Genomic DNA, 22,019 nt, shown 5'->3' with positions numbered 1-22,019 from the left:
AAGCAGGACCTTTTCACCCATAATCCCTCTGACCTGGACGCCCACACCCAGTCGTGCAGATGTTGCTGTCTGTGCCCTCGTTTTTCATGCTTGCTCATTTTTACCCCATCCACAAACACTCAAAATCATACCCTCACATAGACACATCAGTCTATGTTTAGAGAAAATTTACAGCTTTTTTTCCCCTTAATGTAAAAGAAGTTTTAATTTGCCATTTGGCCCTTTGACCCCCTCGCAAGAAATCGCGTTGCTACATTTACACTGCGCATCACAGAGATAATCACCTGGACGTGGACTTTCTTACAGCCCCACAGCTGTCTCCGCAGATCCCTGGCACATAGAGAATGACTCACAAGTAGGCGCTGGATGCCGTTGTTAGTCAGAATAAATCGTAATTTCACATTAATGTTTCTGCCGTTGAAATGTCCTACACCCAATTAGAAAAACGAGGGTGTATCATTATTTGCGTTCAACTGTAATCCCTCCGCACAGAAAGGGAGGCGATTAAACAGGTTTAAAATACCACAATTCAAAGTGTTCCCTCTGAAAAAAAAGAAAAAAAATCTTATTTTATAAGCACATTAAGCAAATCAATTTAACATAAATTATACGCTTCGGTGAAAAAGGCACTGAGTTGAAAGTCATCTGCAAATTGTACACATCAAAGTGAAACACTAAAATAAACTTTTGCCTTTGATAGAAAAAAAACTGTTTGCTTTCTTTCACGCAGGCTTAAACGAGCACTAATGGTATCAAAAAATCACAGCTGTTTGTTATTTAAAGCCTGCAACTTCACAAGTTTAATTTTATAAAGCTGCTTTAGGTGTACCTGCGTGCTCTCATCAGGAACACATTCAGGAACACATTTGCAATTGCATGGCACACACACTTACGCACGCACACACACAATCAGAAACTGGAGGACATTTATATATAAACTCTTGAAGTGTCTTCTTAGATTTGGCAACCCCCCCCCCCCCTCCCAGACAGGGTACTGTATTTGTGTTCATTTCATTAGGGCGACTGTTCAGTGTCGAGGGCCCCCGAGGGGGAGACTGGCAGCACCGCAGCATTCATCATCATTACATCAGCGACCACCGAGATCTGCTATCTTAGGCTTATCAACACTGCACAAACGCACCGCGGCGCAGCGAGTTAGAGGGGAGGGGAGAGATGGGAGATGGAGACGATTGAGGGAGATTGTGAGCAAAAGTGGGATAAGGGAGAAAATGAATGGAGAAAGGGAGGAGTGTGAGACTGAGACTATACGCGCACGTGCGTACGAGTGTTCACGTATGCATGCATGCGTCCGTGCGCACCTCACTGCGCCCCTGCGTGCCTGCACATGTTTTCCTGTATGCACAATGTGTGTTTTGCACGTCGCGCAGCTATGCCAACAATATTAAAAGCTCCTTCACAGCTGGAACAACTAAAACACTGAGGGGCGAAGAAGAAGAGGGGGGAGGAGGAGTGTGAGCCCTTCGGCGAGATTAGCTGAATCTAGCAATAAAACAAAGTGTGCTTCCTATGGACTGCATGTGTTTGCATTGGATCGGGTCAGTGTGAGGGGATGAGATGCCTTAAGGTGACTGTAGAGGTTCTTGGTGGTGGTTAGAGGACCTGTAATGGGTTCAAAACCCCTACTGAGGAGGCTCAATAGCTTCACATGCTTAGGCCTCGTGTTCAATACTGCACTTTTACAGCATGCCCTTAGCCCTAAAGGGCAAAGGGGAAGGGGCTGGGGGGGATTTGGGGGCTGTGGCTCTCATTCACCAGCAAAAACGTGACATTGTGCCCAGATGGCACTAAGTCTGGCCTACAGCTGATGGGGACCAGACTCTCAAGTAAGGGCCATTTAGCAAGAATTAGTCACACCCTGACACACACGCACACACACACATACACACACATATCCAATCCCAGATACACACATGCAAACTGGTTTAGTGCTTGATCTTCTCACCCTTTTTGTGCAGTGTGGCATGTCTGAGTCATTAAGTTTGTTAGTCATTTACACGTTACTATGTCACGTGTGAGTTCAGCTTTTTCTAGTTACACTGCAAAGCTTTATTGAGACTACTTATAAATGACAATTTGATGTTTTTGTACATTTTAAACATACTGATGTTCATGACTTATCTTTATATTAAAGATACGTGGTCTTAAAAGCATCCCATCAGCAAAAAAAACAGGTTTCTACCACAAGTGTATTGCACAACAATTAGAAAATGGAAAGCCTGTTTCAAATGAAGACTGATTTTATTTGTACTTTATTTCCAAGGACAAACAGTGCAACAACACAGAGCATCAGTAGCTTTCACCACAGTTAATAAGATTATCCTCGCATGCGTCTTGGTCCCTCAGACCTCTCCATTTAAGATGCTTTGGAGGGCTGGTGAGGGACCTTGTGTGTTGCACAGCAGAATGAGCCGAGCGCATTTTACATTCCTGGGTAACAAACCCACACGATGTAATCACAACGCTTACACGACGCCTCTTTTGCGCTCGCTACCCAGTAGATAAGGGGCAAATAAAGCGAGCGCCACAATGGAAGCCTTGCTCCTTTTCCCCACAGCCCCATGCTTATTAGATTGTTTATTTATATATTTTTGACTCTGCATTTTTTCATGAACCACTTGTTTCAGGGCAAGTGGGGCTGTGACAACTGAGACAATGGATAATACGGGCAGCTTTGATGCTGCGGTGGCCCAGTTATGCAGTATCGGTTTCCCTTGTTCCTACTTTATCCATTTTCTTCCCATGCTAAAACACAGAGCCTTTGTTTGATCAGACACTTTTTCTGATTCTTAAGGAGAAGGAAAAGATGCTTGTTCAGCCGATTACTGAAGCCTTTCGCAGACAATGCAAACTAATACTTCAGCAAAATATCCCAAAGGTCCTTGAAAAGAAGAGAATATGCTAGACTTGTTTTTTTTTTACTGCACACCTTATTTTGTATCTAAAGAGTTTAGTTTTCAAACTAATTGTTGCCAACTGCAGCAGCCCGCTACACTCTTAGCTAAGTTTTCCATTCAATTAGCTCGTGCACATGGCAGATAGTATAAAGCACAGGAGAACGGGATCTGTATCCCGTCAGCGGGCCTCCAAACTGCAGCGAGAACAGCTCTGTGTCTGTGGAGGCATTCTTCATACATGTCAGTAAAAGGCACTCTACGCTATGCCACAACCAGAGACGCAAGAACAGCATCCTTCGCCGTGCTTTCACAGCAAAAAACACAAAAAGTAAATGTTAAACAGCGGCTGCATGTAACCCATGTGTATGTGAACACGGCACGGGAGGAAAAGAGGAAATGTTTCGAGTAGATTTGACAGTATGCGAGACCGGCTGTGTAACAGTATGTATGGACGTGGATGCATATGTTTCTCTACATCCCTTTCAATATGCAAGCGCAATCACTGTGTGTAGAACATGAGCAAGAGAAGGGAGGGGTGCCCAAGGGAGGGGATGAGTGGAGGAAGTGAAATTCCTCCTCACACACATCTTTCTCTCTGCCTCTGTGCTCAGAGGAGGATCAAGCAGACGGAGGGTCCTGTGTAAGTGGAGTGGCAGCACGTATGATTTTGACAGTAGATCTTCCACTTAGCCCAGGGGACTGTAGAATACACTCCTCTTATCCTCTGCACCCCAGACAGAAGTCAAACCAGGGCTGTTCGCAGCAGCTGAACTACCGAGTGCAATCCGATGGCTGTACAGCTACAGGTTAGAGTGTTATCGTGAAGCTGTCCTGCCCACTCGGACTTGAATTTCCTCCTCTTTTCAGTTCAGTTTTCCTCCTTTCTCATTTTGCGCGCACTCCCTTTCTTTCCCTCCCTCCTTGCTTTCCTTCATTCCACTGTGTCATTGGAATAAGTGTTGAAGTGGAATGAGTCAGTGCCGCAATGTGATTAATGACGTGCTCTGGCGTCTCCGGGGCCGAACGCTAAAAACAGCCAGGGGGCAGCGTGATAATGCACAATAATAAAGCCAGCAGACAATCAGCCAGGCAAAGCAAGGCCTATTAGCTAGCCCCATCAGGACGGCTAAGTGAGAAATTAGCCCTTCCCAAGCTCCGCCGCAATTCATCAATTGCCGCGCCTGAATCCCCCCTCAAGAAGTCATAATGTTTACTTAAAGACTGGCCTCGATGCCCCAGCGGCGAGCTTTATTGGCTCTTATTAATTCCCGCTCTGGCCCTCGCGGCCATGCCATTTAAACCGAATTAAAGGAGTGAAAATTGGATGAGATGAAGTTGTCTTGGTGTTGGGCTCTCGTGTGATAAAGCCGGACGTTAACGGAGGAAGACTTGGAAAAAAAATAAGGAGGGAGGGAGAGAGGGAGGGCAAACAAATCGGCATGTAAAGGAATGCTGAATGAGGCTGTCCAGAAATGTGCCACAGTCAGTCAAAGGAATGCATGGAGAAAAGGAGGAGCGCTGCTTTAATGCTAGACTTCCTGTGTAGATGGGAAGTAATCCAAAAGGGTAGCACTGAGTCACATATTCCACAGATGGAGAAAATTATTAGGCTTTTTTTGTTTGTTTGTTTGCTTGTTTGTGGCTTTGCATTTATCTTCCATCACAAATCATTAAAAAATACCTTAAAATAGGGTCAGCACTTCAACCTTAATTCAACATGTCAGTAATAGACAGGAAAAAAGAGGGGAGGGAATGAACTCACATGTGCAGGCTTAAACTAGCAGGACTCTTAATCACGCTACCTTTGTCATTACTGATTACACCATAGTTGAGAATATGTTATTAAAAAAATACCATGCATGCTAAATCTGTGAGATCCTTAAAAGTTTGCATTTCGGACTCCTTATCAGACAGGATGAGCAATATGAGGAGTCCTCCTGATTTTTAAAAACTTTCCCAAACTTTACACACTACCTGAGTAATTAATACATCCTAAAAGAAAAAAAAAATAACCAGTGTAGTCTCTATTGTCATATATTTTTTCTGACAGTTGCTGCTTGCAAAGTTTCCACCTCAGTTTTTTAAGTGCAGTTGCACAGAGCCCTGCGTTGCCGTACGTGCAAGTATACAAGTTAAGAGTCTCATCTATGCGAGCTGTGAGTCTGTGTTGCTGGATCGGCGGCAGGTGAGGGTGTTCTATAGAGCAGTGTGGAGTATACCGCAGCGGAGGTGTGAGATCAAAGACAGCTGAAGCTCAGAGGGAGTCCCAAAGACTTCTAGCTCCCTGACGGCTCTCCCCACGGCAGCGTCGGGAGACAACTCTCTCCCTTCACTTTCATATCAGCCACAGATTCCCCACCACCACTACCTCTCCCTGCACGGGCTCATAGGCTCCACACATGCACACACACGCACAAACACACACGCACAAACACACACACAGGCAGTCTCCGAGGATTTGCTAGTGCTGCCAAACCTGTATCCCACCACCTACAGCAACACTCCTACACACGGAAGCGCGCACGCACACTGCTGCGCGTCAGAAACCCGTGCATCAAAAACACACAGGATTTTGAAACACAGAGTTCGGAAGAAACTCAGCCCAGTGAGAAAGACTCACGCAACTCAAATACCAAGGCAATATCACACGGCACGACGCCGGGATGAGATGCCATAAACCTAACAGTACTGCCGAGTGTTCGTGGAAATAAAACTTCCCATAAACTCCAAAGAGAGCAGGCACAAAATGGCCCCCTGAAAATCCCCAGCATAGAAACCGAGGAACAAGACTTGTCGTCAGACAGACAGCCCCCCCCCCCCCCCCCCCCGACTTGATTGTGAAGAGGCCAAACATCTGGGTGTATTTACTTCTTTCAGCTGTTAGCAACCCCACCTCAAATAAATCTGGGAGCTATAACGCCATTTCTCAGGACAGCTCCTAAACAAACACGCTCGGCTCGCTCACCGCCGCATGTTCGAGCGTCTCCAGCAGCCCCGGCAAACGCAGGCAAATACATTTGCGAGGAGGAGGAGGAGGAGGAGGCCTTAATTGGAGCGTTTGACGGGCGCCTGGGGTTAATTGGGAAGCATGGAGAGCAGCTGGCTCCACCGTGGAAGTTGAGACAGGGATAATAAGTTCACCCTTTGCAGGAGAGACAGTTAGTGATGAATCAGATCAGAGGAACAGTGTACTGTAATCATCCTCACATCTCCCCTCCTCCACCTTGCACTCCTGACAAGCAGAGACAACCTGGCTCCCAGCTACGCAATCTGGCACCTATCACACAGGACTGGCAGTCGCAAGGAGGAGATCACCCAGCAATGCTTCACACACACACACACACACCCGCGTGCCCGCACACACACACCTACTCTAACCCGGCGTTCATTCAGCTAATCACTCACACACACAATAATTCTTACCTCTAGGACACGGAACCTAGTTTATCACTTCACCGGTCGATGTATGTAAATCTCTGCAACAATGTGTGTACTAATGGCTTATTACCCTGCGTTAGCTGGTTTGCATTGATCTCTATGCCAGAGGGAGATGGAGAAACTAGAGCAGTTCGCTGCTCATATGTACCAAGCAGGACTATAATCACATTCCAGCTTGTTTCAATAAAAGACAAACATTAACATAAAGCATCTCAAAAAACACGCTAAATAAAAAAAACCTTCACCCCCTCAGTGTGTGCAAGAAAAAAGGGGTGGGGAAAAAACTTTCCTGGATTACAGGGTAATCAGGGCCATATGGGATGGTTCTGGGTAACTTTGCGTGTCTCTCTGAAGTGCACGACTTGTGTTTGTCTTTGCACATTATGACTTTCTGAATAAGAAAACTTTTTTGTTTTTTTACAGAGGATGAAAATGCTCAGCGATTGCACATAAAGAAAAAGAAAGTAGCAGCAGCAGATAAAGGGTTTAGCTTCAACACCAAACTCAGGTCCTTCGGCTGGGAGGGTGGCTGAGGGAGCATTTGGAGCTGAAGGAAGCCCAGGTAGAGTCATAGGCAGTAATGGGAGGAGACAGGGACTTAGGGCGCCACACAAAAGCCAGGCTTTATAAATAATTCCAAAAGCTAACAGGATCCCTTGTATGTGTGAATCTGTGAAATACATTCACACGTGAATGCACACACACCCACAGACACACACACACACACAAACACTGCCACCAGGGGGAATAGGTTATTCACACCGCTCCACTGGGGCTGTTGAGCGTCTGACCTGTCTGGATTGGTAAATTTGACCAAATCTTTTTTGCATAGATGATGCAAAGAAGAAAATAAGTCAGGGAATAGAAAAACAGAAAGGCCCATTTTTCCAAGTCACACACACACACACACATTTACACACTCGCTCATAATGCAGGGCAGCAAAGCACACCGGAGACCTGTCTTGTAAATCTCTTTGTGAAAGCAGCTTTGGGGGGTAGACAGGGGCTTACATACTGAACCCTGAGGTAGAGCTACAGACTCCACTCCCTCTAACCCCCCCACGGTCTTTCTCCCTCTCCCACACACATACTCTGAGCTCCCATGTTCTCTCTTCCTCACTTTCCATCTACCCCACATTTCCTCCACTTTTCTTGCCCTTCGTTCACCTTTTTCACTTGTTCCCTCCCTCCTTCCCTCCCACCATTCTTCCTTCTCCCCTCTCTCCTCCCCTCTGTCCGACTCGGGCTCCAGAGCGCTGGTCCTTAGCCCCCGCAGGCTCCCGTGGCGTTGCAGTGACTAATGTCCTGCCTTTGCTCAGACAATGAGTTTGAGACTGAGCCGGGAAAGTGTTGAGGAGGGGAAAAAGACTCTTGCACCTTTGACAAATGGAACCCTTCGCACTCCCATGCCCACTGAGGGAGCTTTTACAATGTTGCGCTCCACGCTCCACGTCCTCCAAGGGACGGCTGCGACCCACAAAGCCGCATCTGGGGGAACATAATGAATTCTTTGGGAAGTCTAACCTGGCTTTCTTCATGAATAAGATATATTTCCAAAGCATGTCGACCCCTCTTAATAAAAACACCAGTCTGGCAGGAATAGCCAAAGCCGTTTTAGGGCCCCATGTACACGTTAATATTTCTGTTTCTCGATAAATTTTCTCAGGCCTGCTTCTTTCCAGGCCTGTCACAAGGCCAGCCCAACAAATTCCCTGGAAAGTAAAGAGGCCACGGTGACAAACTGTCATTAAAAACGGCTCGAGTCCATCTCTTTCAAGGAACTCAAACTCTTGCTCGCTCCCTCCTCTTCTCCACGCACCCTACCCCCCATGCAAAACTGAAAGGAACCGGGCTTTGTCTGAGGAGCAAAGGAGAGAGGAATCCCCCCCTCCACCCCTCTTCTCTACAACCCTACCTCCCCTCCCAGAACCCTGTTCCTCACTCCCTGCGGAGTATTGTTAAAACACAGCCCCCTCTCTTTCCGTGGCCCGGGCTCTTAAAACAGCGTGCTTTGCATGAGAAAAAACGATTAGTCTTCAAATGCTGCGCTGTCAAAGGAGGGCTCTTTCAGGTTCGGGTAGAAATTTGCTCAGATAGTAGAGTTCCCCTTTTGTTTTTCCAAGATGAGGCATTATTAGAGCCAGAGTCTGTTAGCATTCATTACTGAAAAGAACACACTAAAGGGGTTTATTTGGGATACCCGCCCCACACGCCCCTCCTTTTCCAACTTGCCCCAAGTCCACGGCAGACGGAAACGAAGGCGGCAGAGCGGGTAAAGAGGTACTCATCTAAAACATGTTTGGAGAGCAAAGAGAATGTCTGGGCCTGCGCTTCTTTCAGGTATTAACCTTGGGATTTATAAGTGACATCCAAACAACAGACACCCCCTTGACCTCCACTCGGGGACTCACCAAGGCTCGGCGATAACTCCCACTGAAAGACAACTACAAGCAGCACGGGGCTGCAAACACACAGCGCGAGCATCGTTGCATGACAACACATAGCTTAATTACTGCTGTGAGTGCAGGTGTTTTGTGCAACAAAATGCACTATACGGGGCTCAGTTTAAACAGTTATGGCAGAGGAAAAAAAAATTAGTGCCCAAACTGATGCCTCGGTGCAGCCTAGCCCCACACGTCAAGAAGCAGCGGTACGTGACGGATCATTGTTCACAGCAAGCGGCCAGTTCATCTGTCTCCCAATCGCCACCCTTGACAGGAAAGCACAGACCCCCTCACGGATGCCACAACCGGCTCCCATCAAAGCTGACACAATGCCACATCTGCACTAAGAAAGAGCCCCCACCAGACCCGCCACCACCCCGGAGCCCCAGGAAACTGTCTCTTTAGGCGCAGAAACTTTACACACAAACAAATGGGCCCCCGGACTTAAAGCACTTCAACTCTCGCTGCTACACTTCACACGGCGGACTTAAAGACATTTTTACAGCAGCTACGGCAAACAGAGGAGGAGATGAGCGGCAGTCACACGCAGGCGTGACCTGTCCGCTTCTCTTCCAAAGTGTGTGAGAAAAGAAAACACCAGTCACGAGCTGGCACACCACTGGATGCTCGCACACAAGCCCGCGTTTCTGCCGCGATAAAATTTACCGTCTCCTACAGCAGGCCTTATGTCGAGCTGTCAAACACAGCTTCATCTACCGTAAATCCGAACCACTTGATTCAAATTTATGTGAATGTTTCCCCACCATTTTTTTTATTGCCGTTTTCTTCACCTCACTCTGGGAGGCAAATTGTCAGGTGCAAATGGACTTTCCAAAGGACGAAAGCTATAGCAAAAAAAAAACTTTTCCAACTTTTTTTTCCTTTTTATTTTTCATGCAGTTAAAAGACAAAAAAAAGACAGTAAGAAGGAGAACAGTACACACACAAAAACAAAAAAAACTATGAATGAGAGAACAAGAAAGAGAAATAAGAGTGTGAATGAGCACGAGAATGCATGTGCACTCAGAGTATGACTGTTTTTGCTGGCTAGCAAACACCCAAGTGAATTACAATCCCTGAATGCGAGTCATATACATATGTGAAATTACATTTTTCCCTTCTCGAGTCTCATATCGCCTTCATCACTATTTTCCCTCCCCGCCATACGCCTTATCCAAAGACATCACCCCTTGGCTTGAAAGGTGCCTTTAGCAGGCTCCTTGAAACAGCGAGTGAGGGTCCCGCTCTGGGACAATGATGGTTGAGGTGGAGGGGAGCCGAGGGAGCAGGAACACATAGCATATTAAATCTGCTGGCGGAGCTGGGTCGTCCACGCACAGAGCCAGAGAGCCAGATCTGAGGCATGCCCTGAAGGGATGGCTGGGCCTGGGGATTAGGAGGCCAAGGAGAAGCCCTCGCACACCCGAAGACCCCTTCTTGTCTCTGCTCATACGCAAATGCATCCAGACATTTTGACGCTCCTCAGGTTTGCTGTCTCAGCCCAAGTTTTCAGAGCACTCCTCCGTGCCTTGCAAACTGCACTTACACACACACACACACACATTTCCACCCGCTCTCATGAACAGCCTTTTTTTCCCCTCAATCACTACCTCTGTCTGACTTGTCCTCTTTCTTTCCCCACTGTGTCTGTTTCATTTGATGTCAACATATCAAAGTACCAAATCATCAAAGTAAGAGAGTAAGAGATTTCTTTTGGGGGCCATCTATTCAACTACGCCAGGCGTATGCAAGGAAAGCAACAGCTAATCACAATGTGGGCTGATTTTTATTATTACATAGAATGAAACTGTCAGTTTTATCCTCTCGGGAAACAGGAAATTTAGGAAAAGTACAAAAAAGCGAGGGAAAAAAAATATCAACGAACCAACAGCAACCTGCAGGAAAACCCACAAAGCGAGCACGATTACACAAAACCCTCACATCTGTGCTCATTATCTAAAGGATAATCAACTTCCCTCACATTACCCTCGTTTTAACAAAACATTTGCCACCTCTTTGAGTGCTTCAGGTCGTGGCATTAGCACAACAAAACAGCTCATTAGGGCCTCTTGCATACAAACCTGATAACAGGTATACTTCCAACAGGGCGAAAAAGGCCTAAGGACACAAACTGCCTGTAACTGTGAATGTAAGGCCCTTACAAAGAGGAGCAGGCCATACCTCAAAAGCTAATAGCACGTCATCTCCCTGCATTAACATGACATCCCCTATTCTGCCAGGTCACCAGGTCACAGGTGTCCTCGGCCAACGTCCCCATGCATAAAAGAGAAATTTTTAAAGTTGAGATAAAGCAGCACGCTGCTGCCGCCGCCGCTGATATCTGACGGACCGATTCCTGCAGAGGGAAACGTTATCCGCCTTTCCCTCGCGCGTGGAGTTATGAAGCACAGAGCGGCAACGATACATCTTTCCTGGCTACAGTAAGCGAATGGCTCTAAGTTGTGCATCTCATTCCAGAAGATTAGCATCTTAAACAGTGCTGCATTCATCCTTGCTGCTGCATTGTAATGAGACAAAGTCCTTTATTTGGAAAAGGTGCACCATTTTCAGATAGTATCATGGAAAGCAGCAACAGCAAAATTAGATATACACACAGACAGTGTGCAGATTTATCTTTTACAATTTTTCACAACGTGGACTTCCTTTCTTATGATTTATTATTTATTAGATATTTGGAAAATATATATTACATACGTTAGATTATTGTGTAACTATAGAAATTGAAGCCATTATTTTTTAATTGATTTAACCATTTAAAAATGATACATATTTTGATCTATCAGCACTGAATTGTTGATTAATCGTCAAATTTAAATGTGATGTCTTATACTCGGAAAATAAAATGACAAGGGCCTCCTATGATGATACACAGGGAACCATATTTTTATCAGTGTAACATTTTTAATTACCGGTGTCGTCTCAAAATGCTTAATTAAGAAGTCACACGCCATAAAAATGCATAAATACATGCAAACAAAATTTAATTACAAATTGTCCTCAAGTTGTCATTTTAAAAATAAAGCTTAAGGCCTAAAATTTTCAGATTTTTAAGGCCTGACTTGTCTGCTTTTATTTTTTTAACTGAGTGCAGTGATAAATTTTCCAGCTTCAGCCCTGCGAATGTTATTTTGTTATTATTAATAAAATAGAATGGGGGAAATATTAAATGACAGTTTATGTGACAGTGCCTATTTTATTTTATTGGACAAATGTTACCAAGACCTGCAAAAACCCCGCTCAAAGCCAAATCCTCAGACAAGATGAACGATGAGAAAAAACACCCAAAATGAGATTTTTTTTTTTTTATCTGTGTGAACTGTTAAACATCTTATTTCGCGTGCGTTCGCTCGCTGCTCCGTCTCAAGGCGGCCAAACCTCAGTTAATAATTTGCCATGTGCCAAAAAAAAGAAAAAAGAAACCCCACACACACATACACAACACTCACACTCACAAAAAAGGGAGGATTTGAGCTGCACCGCATGGCTGAGCACCTCGGACCCTCGTCGTCTGCATGAAACCCGAGAGCAGAGGAGCAGATAAAATGTGGAACAGCTGGCGAGGAACAGGAGGGAAAGTTTCAAACAAATATCTGCACATGTGGAGGCTCGAGGGCGGGGGGGGGGGCTCCCAAACGTTTTCATGTCGTGGACCCCCAAAATGAACACACCAGACTTCTGTTCCCCTGTTCCCACATTTTTTTTTAAATCTGCACAAGCCCATGTGAGAGCTTTCTATTCTTCTTCTTCTTCCTATAATTATTATTATTGATGTAACTTTTTAAATGACACCTTGCATGTGAAGTATATCCATCACTTTTTAAATACTAACAAACTCTAATCAACTAAAATACAGAGGATTTATGCTTTATTTAATTTTGCTTGGGTCCCCCATAAAACCTCCCCCATGGACCCCTGCAGGGCCACAGACCTCAGTGTAATGGGCTTAAATTTCTCTGAGCACATGCGCATGCCTTCAAACACACTGTGATGTACGCTTAAATATGTTCTTTCTTAAGGGGAAGAACATCATTTTAAAAATTTTCCAAAGCAAATCAAATTGTCAGAGGCTCTGGAGAGTCTCTTTAACTACGTCAGGTTAGCAGATGCTGACAGGGAAAACAAAGATTTATATGAAATCATCCAAATACTTTAATTTTCTCCTTTTTTATAACTAAAAATAATTTCATGAGGATTTTTTAATGTTATAATTTATTGTCAATTTTTTTTTTAGTTTTTCCAATTTCAAGTCTCGGCTAATTAAATATTACAAAACTATAAATGACTAGGTGCTCGATAGTGAAGCAAGGGGAGGTCAAAGGTCAAGGGGAGGGTCAGCCACAGGTTTTGGGTGGATTGAAATAAAAAGTTGAACATGTATGCCGTCACTAAGTGTTTCCCCGAGTCTCTCGCTTGTTAAAGCAAATCAATAACAGATCCTGAAATATGATCACAAATGCACATAAATATGACCCCCCCCCCCCCAGTCTCATCCCACGCCACTATACACCACACCCCCGCGCGCGCTTATTTGAGGTCCAATAAAGTTTCACTTCCAAACTCTAAGAGTGATTTTTTTTCCCCTCTCTCTGTCTTATTAAACTTTACAAAAACACGTTTTTCATTAATGTGAAAGTTTATGCAACTGGTTTGAAAATGCACATCTGTCTGCGGTGGATACTTGTTAAGTCTGCCATCCGGGGGTTTCTAACAACCGACGCTTCTTTCACAGAGATTAAATCACAGCCGGGCCAAGAGTAAAACAGACAGTGGTGCATTTACGCTGTTTCTTTTTTCTTTCTTCTTTTTTTTTTTGGGAGGGGAGAGTCCCTGATCGAGGCTTTCTTCGCTAGTTTCATAAACTGTTCTCGCAGTTGGTGCACTTCACCTCTGCATCTGAACTTGTATGAAATTCCATCGTTTTGAAATATGAAACCTCCGCTGCTTCACAAACTCTGAGTGGCTTTCTCAACTTTAAAAGCAGACAAACGAGCGCAACAATGTTCAAAAAGAAAAAAGAAAGTGTATTTGTGTGCGGTGTGTGCGAGCTTTCAGCAGATTACTTACTTCTCTCTGGGTGAATTTCCCTCTAATTCTCGACTTAAAAAAAATCTTCTCAGGCAAAAAAAGAAAAAATATATAGATTTGTCTTCTTTCCTCTTCTCCTCCTCTTCCTAACTTGCAGATGTGCCTCTAGAGTTGCCTGGGAGTTTTTTTTTTTCTTTTTTCTTTTTTTTACGCTGCAACTCCAACTCCAAAACGGCGCTGCCAGACTTTTTCCTCTTGTCTGTCTTTCTCCTCCTTCTCACAGTTTGCTGTGTTCAACCACCGCCGGACTAACACCATCAGCCTGCCGATAATATCTGCCGATAGCAGACCGCAGATGTGCGTAAAAACAACATAAGCGTCAGAGAAGCGCATGGAGAGTTGTTATTACATTTAGAGCGGTTTTTTTTCGGGAAGAGGGAGAGAGAGAGAGAGAGTGAGGGCGAAGTGTGGGACTCCAGCTGCTCCTTCCCTCGCTTGACTCCTCCCTTCGGATTGCTCCCTCCTTTACTCACTGCCTACTCCTTTTTTATTTTGTGCAGGCTACCCCTTTCTTTCTTTCTTTCCTTCTTAGTAAGCATTTTAAAGACTTGTTCCTCAGTAGTACTATTTCTGTAGTAGAAATAAACCTAGAGGGGAGAAAGAACAAAATAAAACTGAAGTTTCAGTCCTTCCACCACAAAGAAGAGGAAAACAGGTCCAGGTTAAGCATGAATGACTGCATTTTAGGGACCAAGAGTTAATTGGATCCAAGTTTTAACTAAAATAGCTGAAATAATCTCATAGATCTCAGTTGAAAACACCCACTTTTTTATGTAGAAACTCATACATACATTTAACTGCAGATTTATGAGAGCCTCCTGGGCTCAGCCTTCAGAGTCATACCTACTAATGCTTCGGCAGAGGGAAGCCCTCCTGTAGGGTTAGGTGTAATCAATATACATAATCAATATACAGGGAAATTATGTGGTAAGAGAGGTCTTTAGGGTGCAGTTTCAATCAATGAAGAGGTGGGAGTTTGGGAAGGAAAATCAACCGTTTAACCAGCATTTGAATGTGTGTGTGTGGCCGAGAGGTCAGGTCCGTCAAGTCTATTTGTTCCTCATTGTAACACGCATCCAATCGGCTGCTGTGACAAATGACTAAACCGTTTGATTTAAAGACAAATATCCGTCTTTTAAGGCTGCCTTATAATCACTTTCCTGACACTTATTATGCTGATAAAGTCAGCAATGACTAATTACCGCCCAATCAATCAGAGCTCAGGATCTTCTGTCACAACTGTCAACGTCTTTGTCATCGTTATAAGTGTCGGGATTTTGACTTTGTCGCAATGCGAAGATGGATTTCGGATGTCAGTTTGAAGCAAGGTGACAAAACTGTAAACTATGAACGACTATATTGGTTTTCATGGGTGTGAAGTTTCTTTGGCATCCATAAATTTTTTTTAAAGATATTTATGTTTAGTTATTATCTTAAGGAGAAACTGACAAAATAAACAAGGTTAAGAGGTCATAAAACTAAATATATAAGTGTTCCACGTGCACAAGAATGGAGTATGAGAATATGAATAGAAAACGCTCACGTCTGTAGCTACAGGAAGTCGGGCCGAGAGAGGAGACAGTCAAAGGTGCTCTGTAAGACAGCCGCTAATTCTCCTGTCAGTTTGTCAGGCGGTGCTCATCTGGCCCGGACTACACAGAGATAAAGTCCTTGTTATGAATCTCTCAAAGAGAATCCAAGGAACGTGGTAGTAGAGGTGGGAGGCTGGGGGAGGTGAAGGGTGGAAAGAGGATCGGGGCGAGGTAGGGGAGAACAAGAGGGTAAAGGAGGAGGGAGGAGGTGCACATGGGCATCAGTGGGGTTAGCGGCTCCCGAAAGTATTTCATCAAAGAGGGCCAGGATCCTGGGGATTGAGATTCTGCCTGGAGGCAAGTAACCAATGGTCTCCCAAGAACATATTCCAAAGTAGGACTCACAGAGCCAAAGCACACATCAAAAGCGCCTCTGTAGCCAAAGCGATTCTGGAGGAGAAAGAAAGGGGTTCAGGTCCCTTCTTGGCCCTCTTTAAGCCCCAGATCTCACCCCAATTAAGAAGGAACTACTGTTTGTTCCAGACCCTGAGATCTACAGACAGGGAGGTGCGCTCACTAAGGTGGACGCTCGGGCGTGCTCACAAACAGGCACACAAACACACACTGACACACACGCAGACATCTTATCCCTGCGCACCCAGTCTTACTTTTCACCAGCTCACAATCGAGAAGGAGCGCCGTGCGTTTAAGATCAGCATCTGGGCTCATTTCTCAAATAATCACCAACCCCGCAGAGCGTGTTCCCAGTTTCAGATGATCTCACTGAAATAAAATGCAGCGCTCGGTTTGTCCGCGTACTGTATGTTACACATGTAACAGTAAATCAATACTTGGCAGAGTGTTGCGTAGGCATTTGGATTTTTTTGCCTTTAATTCTTCTCTGCTGGACAGATGTCACAGTGAAATGGATACAGCAGAATAAGCATATTATATCCACACAGATGTGACCGCTGGAAACGGAGCGGCTGCATGAAACAGAGGAATGACAGGGGCGACTGTACTGTTTGCTGCAAAATGGAGAAGTTGTATTCAGATTACAGAGTATCTGAAGTGTTTTCGGCTGTAGACAAACACAGGCGGAAAGTAGTGAGGAGCTGAATGTGATTGAAGTTGTCAGTAAGTTTTTACTAAGCAACCAAGTCTCAGCTGATCTCTGCCTTTACATGACACAAATTGCAGGTTATTAAATCTGTTTATGCTCTCAAAGTAGTATTTTAATCTTCTCGATTGGAAATAAGGGCTAGCAATTTTAAAACTAAACTCCAAGCCTTAGGCATTTGGTGGCTACTTGGTTACAAAACTTACTATTCAGTTCTGACTCCATGCCCAGGCTCTCCCAGGGGTTTATGTCTCTATCATGTTGTACCTAATATAAGAAAATAATCACAAAAAGAGTGAAATTTTAAAATATACATCTTATAAAACATGTTGTTATTAACCAGTCAAACATGAGTTTTTGTCCATTTTATCATTATAAGAAGAGAACAATGCACTTTCTGGAAAAAATATTTAATTGCAGATATTAAAGGGAAAGCAATAAGCAATATATAGCAATATAAGCAATATATAGAGCCATTAGCAGTGTAGTTTAAGACTACACTGCTAATGGCTCTATATATTGGGTACCCTATATGTCCTTCAAAGTATTGAGGAGTAGGGCTGGGCGATATGACCCAAAATTCATATCTCGATATTTTTTACCTGGACGGCAATATAAGATATATATCTCGATGTTTTTTTAAAGCCATAAAGTAAGAACAAAAAGAGAGTTCTTAGTCAAACAGAGCATAGATGTACATAAAATTTACTCAAAAATAAATTATGAGCATTTATTAAATAATAATGCTCCATAAATAAAAGAAAACAATGTTGTTTTTGTGCATAACAAAAAGCTCACAATTGTGCAGTCAAAATGTAAACTAAAAGATGCTGAGCATAGTAACAAAGACAGATTTCACAGCTGCTCTGTTCCCAACTTCTACTGTGTGACTGACAGCATTGAGTTTGAAATCCTCTTCGTAACCATGTCTCTTAACAGGTGCCATTTATGGTCCTTATACACAGTAGGGTAATATTACGTTGAAGCACAGTACGTATCACTCCGCGAGGCTCCTCGGTAGCCGTAATGCTCTGACAATCCATCAAGCGGTGCAGCACCGTAGCCTACCAAAGTCGTACTAAAACATTTTTGACAGATTGCTGAGCGCTGTGTACCGCATAAAATCGGTTCGCGGCCATCAAGCACAACCAGAATTCATACATAAGGTGCGCTGTCAACTTTTGAGAAAATGAAAGGATTTTAGGCTGTGCAGCGCCTCTGGGCTGCATGGCGTTAGCGTGGTTAGCTCGTTAGCGTGGTTAGCTAGCTAACGCGTTGACGGCGTCCAGCCCCACGCACGGGGCGATGCGCAGTAACTCGTTAACGGAGATTTGCCGTGTCCATCTTGTGGCTTCCTGCAGGTGAAGCAATGGGGGAGGAGGGGGAGTTGTGTTCAGTGAAGGAGGGGCGAGTAACGTTGCGTAAAGACAAAAGTGGACGAAAGAGAGGCAAACTTGCGGCTCCACAAGTATAGTTATAACGTAACATAGACTATATCGATATAAAGGATATTGTCACATCGTATATCTCGTATAAAAATATATCGATATTTTTTAAAAACTCGATATATCGCCCAGCTCTATTGAGGAGCCATATATATCTCAAAAATATAAGCGCATAAAAGCGAAATGTGTGTGTATGGACATGTACCTTAACATACAAATGAGCAAAAACACCGATTTCCTTTGCTTTGAGGGGCCTGACCTTTTAACCTGTGACTCCAGAAGCTTAGGATAGTTTGATAAAATCCTGCAAAAATGTTCAAAACGTCTAAAAACTCCCAGCAGAGAAAATCAATCTTGCTTCAGCGTTGCTTTGACAACTCGTTTGACTTTGCACAAGATTTTTTTGTAACAAGAAACAGAAAAAGAAGACTTTTCAATCTGAAACATGAATACCTTATCCCTCGTGACTTAATAATTACACATATTTCATTAGTTGAAGGTTAAATTAAAGGTTTGTTTGCCCTTATATGTCCTGCCTCGTGTTTTTTCCCTGTGTAGTGTCTGTCTAATAAAGGCCCTAATGGATTTAGTCGAAGTATTCACTTTCCTCAAGACCACAAATGTGCCGAACCACAAACGACGGGAGCAATCTGACATCTGCTCTGTTTGCCAGGGAAGATCTGGGGGCCGCAAAGGAGAGCACCAGCAGCCTCTAATCTACCGTCAGGAGCATGTTACTTTGTTCAGAAGTCTCCGCTTTCAGTCGCTCTTTGTGTTGTTGTTTTTCCTGCTTTCAGTTTCCTCACATGTCCTGTGCCTGTGCACACTTGTACACTTAGGACACACTCGAACGCAGCACTCCCAAACCTCCCCACCCTCACACCCGTCTTCTCCTCTCAGCATCCCTCCTTTTTCCCCCCCGCCGGAAGGTATCGGGTGGCTTGAGTGGGCCATTAGTGTGAATGACTGATAAGACTCTTAGCCCCCAATAATCAGGGGGAAAAAAATTATATTTGCAGTTATTTTGAATCCGTCAGAAATAATAAACCCAAAACTATATCCACTTGGGCTACTTAAGCAATTTCCCTGTGATAACATCCCGTGGGGATTTCATGTGGATTCCAAATGACGACATAATAAAACCACGACGCCTGCACCCCCTTATCAGGCTGGATTAAAAGGGAATAATGAAACAGAGAGAGGTTTTTGAGCCTTGTGTGGTATGAATATGATTATCTAATGGACTCCAATGGAAAGGCATGTTAATGCTACTTTAACGCGAGACCTTTCCCAGACTATCTCCTGCCCCTGGCTCCTCCTAAGACCCTGTCTTTCCTCCCCCCCCACTCGACCCGTTTCTCTGCCTCTTTCTCCTCTTCCTTTAAGTTTAAATAATCGTTCTGCTATTTCCACAGAAGTCATTATGCCCGCCGTCTATCTGTGCATGGACGTAGGCATGGGAGTGATAAATCCTCGTTTTTCACACTCTTTTCCAGGCTGATTGGGCTTCGTTGGCCTCTTAACTTTCAGACAAAAGCACTCTAGGCAATTTATCAACATTCAAATTTTTTCCTTTTTTCTCGACGTTGTTGCTTGAAGAATATGGGTCACTTTCATACGAGCTTATGGCAAACTTTCCGAGCATCCAGTCGGATATTACATGATGCTTGCTTTGAATAAGTATTTGAAGGCTCAGCCAAAACAGCCTCAGTGTGAATAATCCCCGGCTATTTAAAAACAGTTTTCCAACACCGTCATTCAGTTTTAATTGTGCGCTCACTGCATGCACATCTGAAGCTGTTGCACCTTTGTTTCCAGGGCAAACAATTACCCGTCCATCAACAAATGAAGATTTACGTTGTGCAGGTTTGCTGTCAAGCTTCTGTTTAGATGTCAGACACATATCAGCGGTGTATGTATTTTGCAATGGGTGCTGACTGATTAAATGCACCTGTTCTTTTGATCAGTAGAAGAAGCCCCTGACCAATTCAGGCCCAGAGTGGGGGGTCATCATCGGGCCCATTAGGGCCGATAACACTCCTTGAGCTGCACGGTCAAGTCTGTTCTCATACAGCCGAGCACGCAGCAGTATTGTGGATCAGCGCACACATCCTGAGAGCAGACTGAGCTCCCACAGGACACAGTTAAAAAAAAGCATCAATATTTCATCAAACTACTCTCTCTTTCTGGTCCAGATCAAAGCCTCGACTCCCACAGTCCTACAGGTAGAGATGGCTCTTTTGTTTTTGCTCCTCAGGTAGAGCAGCAGTCAGACTCTGTTCGCTTTTGGAAATCTTGCAACGCTCAGCCCATCCATCTCGCCGCTTGCTGCCTCGTTTTTGGAAGAGGCGGTAAAAGGCACGAGTAGAGACTGTGAGGGTGAAAACATGTTCCAGAGATGTCCAGAGATTGAACTTCTTGGCCTTGTAGTGCTTTATTATTTCCAGTTTTTTTCCTTTTTCCACTTTTGCCCATAGTGAGACTAATAGTAAAAACAATGCTGTTGTAATTCATCTTTTAGAAAGGCTTCCCAGCTTCAGTACTCACTGATACCTGAACCATCACCCTTTCCACAGTTTTAGTGCATGTTTCCTATTGAAAACGCTATAATTACAGGGCTGGCATTTGTAATAAATTACAAAGTTATGCATAACGAATCAAATTGGTCCAAAATACAGTAATGTAACAAGTTACTGCTCTTACTCTTACTTCTCTTTTATTTTTGAGATATATTATAAAGTGCTGCCAGTGCTGGCTTCATTCTCACCAAAATATGTTTATGCAATATTCTCCTTTCTGTTGGATTTGTGCAAATTCTCGATTAAAGAGTACAGCAGAAACATCTTTTGCATGCCCGCCATGTGAATATAGAGATTAGTGCTACTATTTAGGCATGTGTACGGTTTAAAGCTACATAACTGATAATATATCTTCCATAATTTTGGTTTATAGCAAACATAGTTTTACAATCAGATCAGATGTTTTCAATCAGATGTTTTCCAGATGTTATTGCATGGTGGATCAAAACCTGATGGTGCATTTCTGTATTTATACATCCATCAGTTTTTATCTACTGATGATCTACAACACCGCTGGCTGAAATCCGAACCATGACAGAGCCCCCACCAGGTTTTACAGATGGCTCCACAAACACTGATGACAGGTGGAATCCAAATTTTTTCCATAAGACTTGTTGCCACTGATTTTCAGTGCGGTTCTTGTGTAGTTTTACACACTTCAGCCTTTTCTCACTGCTCCTCTTCCTTAAGAATGGCTTCCTGACAGCCACCCTGTCACTGAGACGATTTGTTATGAGGCTCCAGTGAACAGCAGATGGATCAACTGAAGAGCCAGATGCATCTCTCAGGTCCTGTGTCAGGTCTTTGCCAGATTTTCCCCCCCTGTTACTTAAGGACATGACTTTCAGATGCTTGTCGTCTGCTGCAGATAGTTTTTTTTTTTAAGGACAGACATTTTTCTTTTGTCTTCCATTTGTCCAGTTTCCTCAAACATTTTAAGGACAAACTGCACACCATGCGGAGATAGGCCAAGTCTGGGAATCCCCTTATGGGCATTCTTCATGGATTGAGCTAAGGCGATGTGTTTTTCTAACAGACTGTCAGTAACAAAATGTCAAAAGATACTTTTTTTTGTTTGTTTCTTTTACTCATCTATTGGTCCATTTGTTGAGTGTAATGCTTTTGTTGTGCTCAAAAGACTCACAACTCAGTGTTAAGTGGATTAGCAAGGACTGGACTTAAAATGAGATTGCCCAAAGAAAAATGTTGAAGGACTCAGAAAGCCTGGAGAACTACTCCTCAAAACCTCCTTAAAAATGACAAGAAAGCCTGGCTCGGTGGAAATGAAATATAAAGAAATGAGGGTGGCTCAAGATAGACGTTTGCACAGCGCTGCAGTAATCAGGCATACATGTGCACAAAGTAAAAAGTACAAAACAGTTAACTGTACAATTTTATATTTCGACTTTTCTTTTTGTTTAAGACTCAAATGAGACACAA

At 43.9% G+C, this 22,019-nt stretch overlaps 1 protein-coding gene across 1 annotated transcript in view; it reads right to left on the bottom strand.

Moving 5' to 3' along the window:
* Positions 1 to 14,432, bottom strand: part of gli3 (GLI family zinc finger 3) — a 101,375-nt gene extending 86,943 nt beyond the window's left edge. The window contains exon 1 of the mRNA XM_085172323.1: positions 13,883 to 14,432. The gene's annotated coding sequence lies outside the window, so the exon portion shown is untranslated. The remainder of the gene's footprint in view (positions 1 to 13,882) is intronic.
* Positions 14,433 to 22,019: the final 7,587 nt, after the last annotated feature.

The sequence above is a fragment of the Neolamprologus multifasciatus genome, chromosome 9 (genome assembly GCF_963576455.1).
Source record: "Neolamprologus multifasciatus chromosome 9, fNeoMul1.2, whole genome shotgun sequence".
In the NCBI taxonomy this organism is placed as follows: domain Eukaryota; kingdom Metazoa; phylum Chordata; class Actinopteri; order Cichliformes; family Cichlidae; genus Neolamprologus; species Neolamprologus multifasciatus.
This window is presented reverse-complemented; position numbering and strand designations above follow the sequence as displayed.